The following is a 14,574-nucleotide window of genomic DNA, read 5'->3' on the forward strand; positions in this document are numbered from 1 at the left end:
GGCAGCTAGGAGAACACGGGTGAATGCCTTGTCTCCAGGGAGACTTCGCCTGGCAATCACTTCGTATCTCACATGGGAAAGGCAGTCAGAAGGAGACCACCAAGGACCCTGTACTCCCCAGAGAGGTTCTCAAGTCAGATGGCAAAAAGTCTCCACCAATGGACTGCAATGTCAGACTGGGCCAATGCTCTCCTGTCAGTAGGCAGACTTTGGGCAGAGACAGTAAAAAGTAATAAAAGTAACTGCACCACAAGCTTTGGGGGATTTTTGACTTGTGATTTTTGAGACTTGCCTTTTGTGGGTTTTTGGCTTTAGCTTTTTGAGTTTTGTCCTCTGGGGGATTTTTTGACGAGGAGATTTTTGAGTCTGAGGGCCTCTTGAGTCTTGTGCTTTTGCTTTGGCTCCTGCCTGCTAAGGTCTGCTTCTTGCCCTGGCTCTAGCCTGTTTCTTGTCCTTTTTGCCTTGGCTCTGTCCTGTTTTTTGGCTCTTTTCCCCTAGCTGGCCAGTGCTTCCCTCGCTCACTCCTCACTCGCCCTCTCACCAGCTGACCTCTGAGCTTCATATGTAGCCTGTGTCCTGCCCGATCCCCTTGCCCGTCCCCGTCGCAACCTGTCCTGCCTCCCTGTGTCCCTGACCACCGCCCTGTCATTTCGTCCCTGTGCTGCTGACTAAGCTGCCTGTGTCCAACCCTGCCTTACCTCCTACCCAGCCCACCGCCGCAAGCCCCGCAGCGACCCTGTCCAGGCTGCCGCAGGTCCTGCAGGATCCCCGCTCAGCCGTGCCCGGCCCCCGTGGCGGCGGGAGCTGGGCCTGTGGAGCAGGCCTGTGGAGCACGCCCGTGGAACACTCCCGTGGAGCAGGCCTGTGGAGCACGCCCGTGGAACACGCCCGTGGAGCAGGCCTGTGGAGCACGTCTGTGGAACACGCCCGTGGAGCAGGCCTGTGGAGCAGGCCTGTGGAGCACGCCTGTGGAACACGCAGGTGGAACACGCCTGTGGAGCCGCTCCCGTGCGAGAGCTGCAGGCAGCGTCAGCACACCCCGCTGCAGCAGCCCCTGACCTCACTATGGTAATGCCCTCTTCTCTCTGTCTTACTTCTCTCTCTCCCGCCCCCCCCGCCCCCCATCATTTTCCATTTTACTTCCTCCTTTTCTGTCTTTTCCAACCCTCTCTAGCAGGGGAACTCCTTTTTTTTTTCCTCATTACCGATAAATGGTTCTTAAACACAATGTTGTGTCAGTTGACTTAAGTTCTAGACCATCTATTTTTAAAAGAACTCTCAGTTTTCATGGAACATGACATAAACATCAGTTAAAAACAAATAGTTAAACCACAACTTACATATCCAGGGTAGAATAAGGACAGCTAGAAGAGCCCATGCAATTAGTTACTATGTGGCATCTTTCATTTTTGTTGTCTGTCAGCTTCCTAGGATTGTAAATCTTAAACATTTAGGACTTCACCCAAAAAATTCTGTATTAGTGAATTTGTGGGATGATGGACAACTAAGTTGTGAGAAACTAGGTAGTATTATCAACAACCTGAAGAGTAAAAATGCTGCCAAGTTCCTGAAAAGAATTAGAAGCAGCAAACTGACTCCCAATTTAATTAGATTCATTCAGGAATTTATAAGAAGTATTGTTAAGAATAAGAATGTGACTGTGGAAAAGAGTAGAAGCTCAATGATACTATCCATTAAACCTCAGTAAGAACCTCCTGAGAAATGAAATCAGATGCTTCAGTTCAAATTTTCTTTTATTTCCATTTTTTCAGCCATGGCTGGAGAAAAGAATGAACACAAAGTAAACCACAGCAAAACAGATCTTTTAGAGCATTATATAAGGTAAGCCTTATGCCTTAGCCAGTGCTTGAGCAAAGCTGTTAAGTGTTAATGCATATAATCTATCTAGCCAGCTAACTAGTTTAATCCATCACATAGTGTGTGAAAACATAAAAGCAACCCAGCTGTGACAAGTTAATAGCAGGGTGAGGCAGTAAAACGGTAACAAAAACACACTTTGATTAATGATTCTGAATTGTCCAGCTCTGGTATAGATGGCTTTTGTCTAGGTCTATTTAGTGGCCAATCAATGCAAAATAGATCTTGTGATTTAAAGCATTACACCGGATCAGAAATATTGCCCCAGAATGGTAAAGACTGGGGAAAACACCACATTTTCATAGGAAGTAGAAGTAACAATTCATGTAACTGGACTTCCTTTAGAGGAAGAGAAAGAATTAAAACACACCAAACTCGGGAGTTGTTCCAGTAAAACCTTCAGTGTAAGGCATGCTAATAATTTGAATAAAGTAAGAACCTTTCCATACTACTAGTCAAAGAGCAAGGATAACTTTCTTTGACCTTTAAAATGTGTGAAGTGCTTCCTTTTCCTCATAGCTCAGTTTTGATTTCCACAACCCTACACAAGCAGTTTACAAATGGGGTCAGGACAAAAATTCTAAAATGTCAGGTGAAAATTTGCTTGCTTGGCATCTCTTAAATCTGTGGTGTTTTAGATATTCCAGTTAAGTATAAAATAAGCACACAAACTCTGGGGTACTTCAGCACACTGAACAGTCATCATTCCTCCTATTTCAGTCCACAGAATCCTTCCAGTTAAAAATACTGTTGAATAAACACACAAAACAGTCACTTTGTCCTCAGGATATGGAAAGCTTGAGGACCTGCCTCTCAGTCTGAGGAATTCAGGCATCTGTTATATCATAAGGGAATGCTGCAAACACCAAGCTGTGTGTTTTCTTGGCATTTTTCTTACCAAATAGGTGTCCTACACTATAAAATACCAGTAATAGGGTAAATATTATTCCTAAGTATTCTTCCTGTGGGAACTGTTTGGCAATTGAACTTATAACAATGTAAAGGGCAATAAAGTAAGATAAACTATCCATAAGACCCTTCACATTTGTTGAGCAATGAGAATGACCAAGAGAAAATCCTCTACATACCTGTAGAATGGAAATAAAAGCTAGAGCCATTGAGGAGCAATCAGAGTTATCTGAAAAGAACACAACGTTCCATTTCCCCAAACGCTGAAGGAATCACAAAACTGGAGGTCATTACTTCAATCACAGTTTCAAATATCCTGACCATTCACTGCACATCACACTGAGCATTCCCCTTGCTGCAACTCCATGCGTGGTTTCTGTGGTTGCTTTGGCTTACTGCTCATTCTTTCACCCTTCACTGACACCTTCTCCATTTCATGTCATACAGACCTCCATCCAAACATGATTAAATAAGTTGCATTTCGCTCTCCACTCCTTAAGTTTTGAATATTTTTCATTCTTGACTTTGCTGTGAGTTGCAATAAAATGTACAGTGACTTTGTAAAAGGAACTTAACACTTCATAAGTGATACGATCAATAAAAATGCTTTACAAAACAGTCCAAAACAAGTCTGTAAAAACAAAAAAATGCATCAGAGTTCACTTCTGACATCACAAGGTCTAATACAAACACATTTAAATGGTCTTGCTGCAGTGGCCTGTAGCAGGAGTTTTGAGTGCATAAAATCAAAACAAGAATTTGTTTCTTAGTCTTTGCTAGATATATGGGTATTTGGAGGTTTGTGATGGGTTTTAGGCAAAGTAATAATAAAATTCCGTGCGTAAGAAGTAAAAAAAAAAACTCAGACTTGGAACATCCAACAAATTTTTTAGGAGAATAGTACCACAGCTTAATTGTCAGCCCAGCAAGTAGCAACATAGAAAAGCTGTCATGTAAAGTGACAATATGACATGCCTGTAAGTAGCGTAGCTGTCCTAAAGAGAACTAAATTTGCCTGCCTGTTTATAGCTACCTATGAGAAACTGCCTGCTGTACTAAGTAAAGGCTGGTAGCATGATATTTCCATCTATCACTTTTGAAAGGAAAGTATATCGGTCATCTCATCTAACCCAAGCATACTATCTATGTGTGGAAATGAACAAGGGACTTGCTAGTCCCTTGCTAGTGTTAGTAACTGATAGTAAATTGGAGTTGAATGTTTCCAAAAAGGCTGTGTTAAAGAAGGATGTAACCTGTATAGATTTGGCTCTACAGAGAAGAGAAGGAATACTTAGTGACTATTTCTGATAGCTGATAGTTCAAGACCTTTGTTACCTGACATATTCTGAGCAGCCACATTCAGAGTTACATACTGAGACACCCATGTCTGATGATGTCTAAAGGATAACACTTGCCTACAGCTGCTGCTAATCCTCCAAGAACCTTTTAGAGATAAAAAAGTTCAGTGGGTCAACCTAACCTAGCCAGCTGTCTCCAAAAAAACACTTAGGAAGTCCTTTGAGATGTGTCAGATTACAAGCAGTGATTTGGAGCATCATCTGCACCAAGTAACTGTAAGTGCTACTGGCAATGTCCAATTACATGCTGACAGAAACACAAAACACCACAACCCTGATGTGACAAACCAGCTTGAAAACCTACATCTCCCAACAGAACATTCTAACAAATTCTAACTAATTTCTTTCTAACAAATGAAAACAGCTAAACGGACATGGCCCAGCTTGGCTGTATCGTTATCTGATTTTTAAAGGTTGGGTTTCTATTTCAGCTGCTACATGGAGTGGCCAGTCCTCATGGGAAAGGCATAGCTTCTGTAACATTCAATGTGGAGTTCAAAGAAGCCACAAGGACTAGGGAGAGGAGGTGCTAGAAGGATTTTGGTGGGGGGCTTTATTGTTTGTTTTGGGGTTTGTTGGGTTTTTTTTTACAGGATATTTTGGTCCAGGCTTGATACAATTGACGGCCAGTCATCAGAGAACAATTAGAGCAACGATTATGGGAAAGGGAGCACTGAATATGTCTAGCTACAACAGTTCTTCCCAGAGTTTACCTACTAAATAAGACTGAATGTTCACATGAAGGAAGGGGCCAACATTTAAGATACTAATTCAGTTTCTGAGGAAAATCTGCCAGACAGAATATCATATAATGCAAATAAAATCTCTAAATAAATGAGTTTAATGGGACACATGCCCAAGAGAATTTCAACAATGTTGAAGGCAAAGAACTGCTTTTGAAAAACATATGTGTATTTTTTTAATAGAAATGTTTTTTATAAAATATCTGCTCTCATTACTGCTTTAATTATAAAATTACTTTTAAAATATGGTAATTAAAAAAATGGGGGATAAGATTGCTTTCTTAGCATGAGGTGAAGGAATATTTCTTCTAATTTTCCTTTGAGTGAATGGGAATTAGAGGAAATATACTAGGACATGTTGCAGTTGCAAATATCAAGTCTAAAACATTAAGGCAAAGCCTTCCCTGATCAAAATAAAGGAAAATTTCCTCAAACCCAGGAAAAACTCTTAAAGGAGAAAATATAAAATGTTTAAGAAAAAAATACATTTTTAAAAGAAAAACTTATGATTGAGCTTTTGTGAGGTAACATTTTTCTGAAAATATTTTGTCTTTTCCTTGCATTTAACAGGGGTTTAACATTGTAGTTTTCCAGACTAATTAGCTTTGTTTTCAGAGAAAGGGAGTTTTTGCTGCAGAGTAAGAATGTAACTGGTTAGTGGGAAACAGCCTCTGATGTCATTTTGCTGTATTTTTTCTAAGAAACATCAATAAACTTTATTAAATATATCAGGTTTAAGACAGAATATTCTTAACTACAACTTCTTACAAAGTTCACAAATTACTGAAAAAAAACAGACTTTACACAAATTAAGAGAACATTTCTGTGGGTTATTTTTTTTCCACAAAGAAAGAGAATGGTAATCTAAGCACTGAGGTGAAGAAAACTGGCAAGAAAAGTACAGAAATAAGCAAAAAAGAACACACTCACATCTCATCAAGCAATGTGGAAGGGGAAGGGGAAAGGCAAGGGGAAAGGAAAAATAAAGGAAATATACCTAGCTGAGAGAAAGTTCTGCCAGTGTGCTGAGATGCATACTTTTGCATACATAATTTGCCAAGCTGCCATAAATGAAAAGCTTGCAATAGAAGAGGGGAAGGGCATTGGGGGCAGTGGAATTGACAGCAATGAGCTTACTAAAATAGAACATTTGTATTTTGCCTGAGGAATAAGATTCCATATTACTATATATTTCAGTGGTTGGAATTGCCTGAAGCTTTCAATCAGTATATTTATGGTTTACGAATTAGTGGGCAAAGGACATCTACCACATACTGACAAGACTGCAAAGGCCTGAAAGTAGAACAACATTTCCAGCTACAAAAGCAGCTGATATCCTATCTATGTCAATGAGACCTTACATCTTATGTCATAACATTTCATTCATGGTTTTTTGAATGATCCCTAGTTACAATCCTTAGAATGCTCCTTGGTCAGGGATACAGAAGTGAGAAGACAAATTTAAGTTCAACTTGAGATCAAAATGATGGTCTAACATGTTCTCTTCCTTACTTATGACAAGATAGATTACAAGTTTTTAAATTCAGAATTTGAATGCTTGCCAGAAAGGAAGTAGATGCATTGCTCAGAAGTAAGGGGTAAACAGGCTGATTCAAACTGCTGTCCTCTTTTGGCTCATCTAACAATATAAGAAATATATACAAACAGTTCAGTCTAACTCGCAATTTATCAAGGAATAGCTTAAAAAATAAAGAGAAAATTCTAAATTCAAGATCAATGACTGTGGTTAATCTTAGGGCTATTCAGTACCCCTAAATTACTATAGGCTGCTGTTACACACTATAATAGCTTGCTGAGCATTTGTTAACTCCAGCAGAGTATATGTGCAATTATTTCTAATGAACTCCCAGCCCCTTAGGAAAAACTAAAAGTCCTTTTGAATTGGTTCTACCTGTTGGCTGCATTAAATTTGGAAACAAAACCCATACGTGTTCAAATCTCCCCATACGACAGGGCTCAGAGCTAGATTGGCATGTTTATTTTCAGAAAACCTCCCAAAGCATTTTAGGCATGGCCAAACTAATACATCTCTCCTTGACAGCTGAAGAACTTTTATTTCCTTAGCTAGAGTGTAACAGATTGCTTGCAGTTTAAGTCTCAATGTTTAGGTTGCACTGCAAAATCTGGCTGCCTGCTGGGGTTGTAAAGAGGTCCCATGCAGAGAGGGGAATTCTGGGAACATCTGCCCACATAAACTTTATGCAGCCAAAGAGTCAAGGCAAGGAACAGCAATTTGTGGAAGGTGAGAGAAAATAATTTTCCCTCACATATCAGCAGACTTTCTACAAATACACTAAACTTTAAAAAGTGTATCTGCTCTTGAAATTCTTGATTATTTAGCTGGCAGAACAATTTAAGCAGAAAGATAGGACTCCATCCTAATGGGGACACTATTTTTTTCATTTTCAGAACAACTTTTATTTATGTGCGCTTTCAGGTATGCGTTTTTTGACTTTCCTCTATATCACAATGTAATTGGAAAAATACAGTGTCACATCGGAGGATTTCCATTTTCATGGCAGATTTACATGAGATTGCCTCTATCTGGAAGATTCTTGATCACCAGTCAAAGTAACAGCTGGTGCACTCTGCTTCAGCTGTATTTGGACATTGGGGAATGTCATGTTATCAAAATGTTTTAAGTGCACCTATCAAAGCTGACATAAACTGGAACCTGCGACATCAGCCAAGCAGACTGCAGGTTTATTGCATGGTTTCACATCACTCTGCAGAAAGTAAATTGTGCACAGGAAGTGAAACACAGAAGTTATTCTAACGCTAAACTGACTTAACTTTCAACTTCCCTAGACAATATAATTCATTTTATGTCCCAGCACTTCTTGGGCTGTTTCTGGAATTTTAAATGTTTACTGTTCAACAGCCTGTGAATATTTTTTCCAAGATCAGCCTTTAAAAGATTATGAGACCCTAAACTACTTGTTTTACCAATATTTTGTTCACATTCATGAGCTTAAGTAAATAAAAGAAGTACAAGTATTCTGCATGTGTTAAAAGGCTCTTTTTACAGAATGTACCAAAGAATACTTTCAGATAGCATTGAAGTGGATAGCATTGAAACCCTTGTGAAAACCTTTATACAGTGTTAGATCAAGAACCATTATTGGTAAAGAGTTGCAGGCATTCAGAGAAGGTTTTTTTGGTATTTAAATCAAGATTTTTCCTCATAAGCACTTAATTATACACAGAGATTATGCTAGATGCAGGCTGTATATCAGCAGCTTCAGTAATTTCCACTTACTTTAGCCAATGATGATTTCAAATGTTTTTTTTCATAATACCCATACTGACACTATTATTTCATGACACATTATTATGTTCTAAAAGAATAAACAACGCACATCACCGAATGGCCTACAATGTATAAGATGTGCACATGCCAAGTGTTCTTTTCACAGTGGATTTTCAAAAGGCTTTACAATTCCCATTTTGGCATAAAATTAGGCCATAAATTGACTGGAGGCAGCTCCCAGACTGAGCTAAAGTTCTGCAGCCTGAATTTCTAGTTGCCAGTCAGGAAGGCAAAAAGAATTTTAAGTGCAAGCAGCTCATGTGTGCAGGAATAGATTAGAAGCACTAGGTAGAAAGCAACAAACTCATAGGAATTTAATGTTGCAATGAGGATGTTGCTGTGCAGCTGCCAAGTTATTCCCAAAGAGAAGAAGGCATAGATGACCATTCCAGTAACTATATTCTCAAGTCTATGTGTTCTCATGAATGTCCATGGTTTGCCCCTAGTATATCCCTCTTTAATCTCGATTTTTAGATCTAAGAATGTGTATTGACAAAGGGGCTTGAAACATTTAGGACTAAAAAGCAACCTTAAGCTTAATGTTATCACTTGTAGCTCACACATAGCTTGGTGAAAGCATTGCAGTCTCAAGAATAAACAGAGAACGCTGAATTTGTTGCTGACTGTCTTGTGACCTTTTCAAGTACCTAGAATAGTAATCACTTAGAACTTGTAAACAGACAATCCAGATGATGTTTACTGTGAGTAACTCTACTTCATCCTCCGCTACAGTACTCAGCAGGTGTCAAGAGCAAATTTTAGTGAAACTCACATGGATATAGCAGAAGTTTGGAATCTCATCCTAGCTGACACCCTTAGTGAGCCAAATAAAACAACTTACTGTAAACCTTAGTGTCTATGGGAAAGCTCTGTTCCAAAATAGGTTTTGTGAAATGTACCCTTATAAATTTACTACTGCTTTTTGAAAGAGAACTAATCTTTTCTTTTTTTTTTTTTTTAAAATCAATGCTCTCTTTTCAGATATCTTTAATAAGTACATTCTGGCATTATTAAAAAGTAATGGATTTTCATGTTTGTACATGAAGAACCAAAGGTCTTTAGTAATGTTTCTCTCATTTTTCAATTTACTCCATGTTTATGTGCACCGCTTCAGGGCAACAACTCAAAGTCTTTGAGGTGATGGCAGGCTGGGCATCAGTTTGCAAATAGGAGATGGTGAGCAATTGCTTTTGTACTACTTGTTTTGTTCTGTTTTCTTTCTCTCTTTTTCCACATTCTGCATTAACTCGTGAGTTTTCCTGCTTTCAGTCCTCCTCTTCCACCATCCTACTGGTCATGGGAAAGGTGGGAGGAGTGAGGAAAAATCTGTGATACTTAGCTGCCTGGGTTTAATCTACAACATCAAGATAAAGCACTATGAATCTTTAAAACAGAAAACCTATGATGGTAAATAAATAGAATTTTTCAGAGTTGTGGGTGTGGGGTTTTTTTTATTTTACTGAGTCCACAATATATGAACATGAACTATTCAAGTCCAGTGTTAAAAATCAGCTGCCTTTTCTCCTGAAAATGACTCAAGAGGGAAAGACCAAACACACTGTTAAATATCCACAGCAGCAAGGTGACCTGTCACTGAGAAATACTCCCCAGGAAAGCGGTCAGGGCACCGAGCCTGTCGGGGTTCAGGTTGCAACTGGACAACACTCTTAATCTTAGGTTTAACTTTAGTTAGTTCTGGAAGGAGAGGAGATTTGGACCTGATGATCCTTATGGGTCTCTTTCAACTTGCAATATCCTATGATTCCATGAACAAGCAAATGTTTATATATAAGCATCAAAGCAGATTTTGTTGCGGGGACTACCAACAACACATCTCATGGCTCTTCACACTGTGAGCTACACTATTTGACCCTCTAGTGCCTCTAGGGCACTAGTTGGCCCTCTTCAATCATATCTAAAAAACCATGAAAAGAAGCCTGTAAACTATTTGATAGCAGCATTTAACGTTAATCTGCACTCAGATTAGAGTGTGGCAAGATTTCCTGTTTCTGCCAACACTTCCTTTCATTTAGACCATTCATATGTATTCCAGGACACCATATTCCCATGCTGGTACAGAATTGAATTATGTGGGTTTTAGGTAGTGTTTAGGAAAAAACTGTCCCCAGTTTGTCTCTTTATGCCATCCAATCACCAATAACCCCATCTGATTTACATCATTACCTGGAGCTGCTGAAGTAGATTAAATTCAAAGATAAAAAGACAGCTAGTCCATAACTTCAGTTAATTTCTTACATTGGGTTACTGACCTATAGAAGAAAAACATGCTCTGCAGGCAGCCTTTTAGCTCAAAGGAAGGTCTCCTTGAAGCCACTGAGTTACCTCACCCAGTATTACCTCTGTTTTTGACAGGCACTCATCTTCATCACCAAACCTAACCTGACAGATGGGCTGAAAGCCCAGAGGCTGATCCAGGCAAGACCAAACATCTGGAATCTTTTGTCAGGTAGCTTCTCCTCTCACACTTTAGGGTAAATTTGTTCAATATCCTTTAGCATCTGATTAAAGAGAAAAAAAACAAAAAAAAACAAGATAAAAACCCTGAAGAGACTTTACAATACCTGACTTCTTAAACTGAGCTTTGAAATGTGAATAAATCTTCACCTCTGAAATCATCACAGAAGTGCAAAAGGCAGAATTCATGAGGGGACTTCAGGGCACAGAAAATCAGATGTAACATGAAATGTCAAGGGTGAAACAAAAGCAGTTATTACTCTGGCTTCTCACAGTTATAACTATTAGTGCATGCATTCTAAACTCCAAGCTCCATTACATTGTAATCCTACTCATATACAAATGACACCATGGAGCTGTGCTATTAATGATGTTGCTGTTTTTCAAGTCAGACCTAAACCTTTCTGTTTTGGAAAAATAAAGTAATAATTAAAATTTATGCTCTCCATGTGCTCATGCTAAATGTGGGCAGTGGTACCTAGAAGGCAAAAAGAGATTCTTTCTTCTGCTCAATGTGCCTTAATAGCACAACTAGGATCAACCTGCCCTAAAATTTTATGCTAGTTTGAGAGCTCACTTTTTTTCTTTCCACTAGCCAAGCCAAGAAATTAGTTCTGTAGATATAAAATTCACTGGAACAAGAAAGCAGAGTTGCAATTAGAACCTGATAGCAGCAAAGCAGTGAGCAGTGAACAATTAGCTGGTACTATCCTGTCCATTTGAGGTACTTACACTACCTGAAAAGGGAAAGGGACATACTGTGAGTGCAAATGGATTGTCCAAGCAAAAGTTCTGAGATAAATGTTTGGAGAATTCCTGTTGAAGCTTCTACTTCATTTACTACTCTGTTCTGCCATCAATATATATCCCTTAAATTACAAAACAACTGTGATAAATTGGCATTTAAGGACAAAAAAAGGAAACAGCTAAGGAAGTTAAGGCTGCTGGAGGCTGATGGGAGTTTTTTCTCCTGGCTGATAACTGGCCATTTCTGAGAATTGACAGTAGTTTTGACCATTGAAAAGTGAGATCAACCTGTGAACACCATCCTTTAAAACTTAAGCCCGGGAATTTCTCTCTTTGGTTTCTGGTTTTGAAGAGGTAACAGGGCTTTGGTTCAGCCCCCTCATCCCTAGGCTGGACAAGGTGGCAGGGGTGGGGAGCAGGGCTGGCCGGAGTTCTGCGGTTCCCAGAGAGGATGGAGACTGTGAAGTGACAGGAGACCCTTCCCAGAGGGGCTGAGCCTTCAGGGCTCAGTACATTGATTACTCAGTACACTCAGTACACTGGGCCTTGTACAGCGGGGCTGCTGGGCCAGGCTGGTCCCTGGTTTGGCTGGAACTCTGCTGCTGCTGGGTTTCACCAGAGACTGCCAAGCAGGGGGAAGGAAGCCATCAGCCGGTGGTGTGCTGCCTCTGAGGGCTAGCCTGGCTGCTGAGATGCTGGCCACCCTCCCCCAGCACAGCCACTGAAAATCTTCCATCGCAAATAGCCCCAGCCGCTGCCCCAGCAGAGATCATGGGACCATCCACAAGACCTGGGAAAGATTTTAACCCTTTCACTACCCAGATGAGACCTGCAGATTTAATCCTTTTTTCTAGAGAGAAGAAAGCTAAAGTGATTAACATGTAAAGAGACAACATAAACTATCAAAGCCAGTGAGGAAAGGAATTAAGCCTCAGATGGGAAGAGAATAAGGAGATGCCTTAATAAGCTGAAATTTTCTTTTGTTGAAGCTATGGAGATGGACGATAATGTTCTGAAAAAACTCCTTTAATTCATGAAAGAGTATTTTTGGGGGAATGGAGTATTTCAAAGTGTGGATCTAAGCAAAAGTAATTCATTGATAGAGCTGACCAAATGGTGAAGGTAGTTGTGATCCTATGAGATGCTGGAACAGAAAAGAGAGTTGTTGAAGATTTGTGGCCCTTAAGAGACAAAGAGAAAATTTCTGTTTCCAGAGATGATCACAGAGGCAGATGAAGAGAACTTTTGCCTTTGAATAACTCATCCTTAAAATGACACCCCTTGAATCCATGGCCCACGAACACACCTCAGAGTGGTGTGAAATGGGAGGAAAAGAGTGATGGCAGAGTCTTCTCGGCAGCTGGCATCAGAGAAATAGAAAGCCATGAGAAAATGGTTTTCTTGTGAAAGACTCCATAGATTGACAAAAGAGAACTTCTTTTTCTCTACAAAGACTGATGAAAAGACTATAGCTAAGTTGGGACTATTTTAACCACCAGGTTTTGTCTCTATGTTGTCAATTAATCAAAGGAATGGTTGAGTGGTGGGGGAAAAGGGTTTCTGGAGGTTTTATTCTGGTTTCTTATTCTTGTAGTTTTGTTAATAAACCTTCTTTATGCCTTTTAAGTTTTAAACCTGTTTTGCCCTTCTCATAATCCATATCTCACAGCAAGAAATGAGTTTTCTAGTGATTTTTTAGCTAATGCTTTAAAACCACATCAGTAACTTATTTACTTACCCTAAAACCCAACACATTATGAAAAGAACGCTAAGATTGCAAAAAAAGTAAAGGAACCAAATTCAAGTGGGTGATTTGACTGCATGCATTGCTACACTGACTACTACTCCAGTAGCATTTTTTACAATTATTGAGAGGTCAAAGAAGCTTGGTGCATTGACAAGTGGCTGTGTGGCAGATCCCAGAGGGTCATGGTCAGCAGCATAGGGTCTAGTTGGAGGCTTCTCATTAGTGGTATCCCCGGGTGTTCAGTACTGGTCCAGTATTGTTTAACTTATTCATCAGTGATTTGGATGAAGGGGCAGATGCTCAGCAAGTTCATGGATGACACAGAGCTGGGAGCAGTGGCCAATACCCCAGAGGGCCCTGCAGCCCTTCAGAAGGGCCTTGATGGGATGGAGGGGTGGGCAGAGAGGAGTGGTCTGAAAATCAGAAAAGGCAAATGCAGGGTTCTGCACTTGGGGAGGTACAACCCTGGGCACCACAACTGGTTGGGGGCTGATTTGCTGGGGAGCAGCTCTGTGGGGAAAGACCTCAGGGCCTGGTGGACAACAGCTGTCCATGAGCCAGCAGTGTGTCCTGGTGGCCAACAAAGCCAATGGGATCCTGGGGTGCAAAAGGAAGAGTGCTGATAGCCGGTCGAGGGAGGTGATACTGCCCCTCTACTCAGCCCTGGTGAGGCCACATTCAAAATGCTGTGTCCACTTCTGGCCTTCTCAGAACAAGCAAGACATTGAGCTCCTGGAGCAGGTTCAAAGGAGGGGAGAAAGGACAATGAGAAGATGAGGGCATCTCCTTTCTGATGAATGGCTGAGGGAGTTGGTCCTGTTCAGCCTCAAGAAGTACTAGAAATACCTTAAAAATTATTTAAAGCATGACACATCAAGCTCTTTTTTTGTGGTTCTGAGCAACAGGAAAAAAGGCAATGGGCAAAAAATGATGCATAGGAAGTTTCACCTGAACATGAGAAAGAACTGTGCAGATGACAGTGCACTGGAACAGACTGACGGCAAGCTTATGGAATATTCCTCATGTGGAATACTCAAGAATGATCTGGATGCAATCCTGTGCCATGTGCTGTAGGATGACCCTGTTTGAACAGGAAGATGACTCACTGTGTTCCCATCCAGCCCAGCTCATTCTGTGATTCTGTGATCCTGTGAACTTCAGAACAAAAGATTTTGTAATTCATGCAGCTATAAAAGCAGATTCAAGTTCCATTGTGTTCTGTTGCATATGGCCTGTTCTGTTTCCTAGGTACTGTATTTACAAGGCAGATAATGTTTACGCAATCCAGAATTTTTAGCAGGAAATTAACACTGTAAGAGTATGGTTGTGATATGAGACTCATAATCTTATATCTACGATGGGTGTCTAGTGTGCTTAAACAACCAT

General features: G+C 40.3%; 2 long non-coding RNA genes across 3 annotated transcripts in view; one reads left to right on the forward strand and one right to left on the reverse strand.

The window, feature by feature from the left end:
- The window catches only part of LOC111940704 (uncharacterized), a 38,056-nt gene extending 37,025 nt beyond the window's left edge, over positions 1–1,031 (reverse strand). The window contains exon 1 of one of the 2 annotated variants that reach the window (XR_002869624.2): positions 699–784. This is a non-coding gene — a long non-coding RNA (uncharacterized LOC111940704). Of the gene's footprint in view, positions 1–698 lie in introns of both variants that reach the window. The other variant, XR_015280150.1, reaches the window with a different exon arrangement.
- LOC111940744 (uncharacterized) lies at positions 985–10,681 on the forward strand. The gene is made up of 4 exons (XR_015280149.1): positions 985–1,068; positions 1,773–1,842; positions 9,334–9,395; positions 10,593–10,681. It is a non-coding gene; the product is annotated as an uncharacterized LOC111940744 (long non-coding RNA).
- The last annotated feature ends 3,893 nt before the right edge of the window (positions 10,682–14,574 follow it).

This window comes from Cyanistes caeruleus, chromosome Z (assembly GCF_971803275.1).
Source record: "Cyanistes caeruleus chromosome Z, bCyaCae1.hap1.1, whole genome shotgun sequence".
In the NCBI taxonomy this organism is placed as follows: Eukaryota; Metazoa; Chordata; class Aves; order Passeriformes; family Paridae; genus Cyanistes; species Cyanistes caeruleus.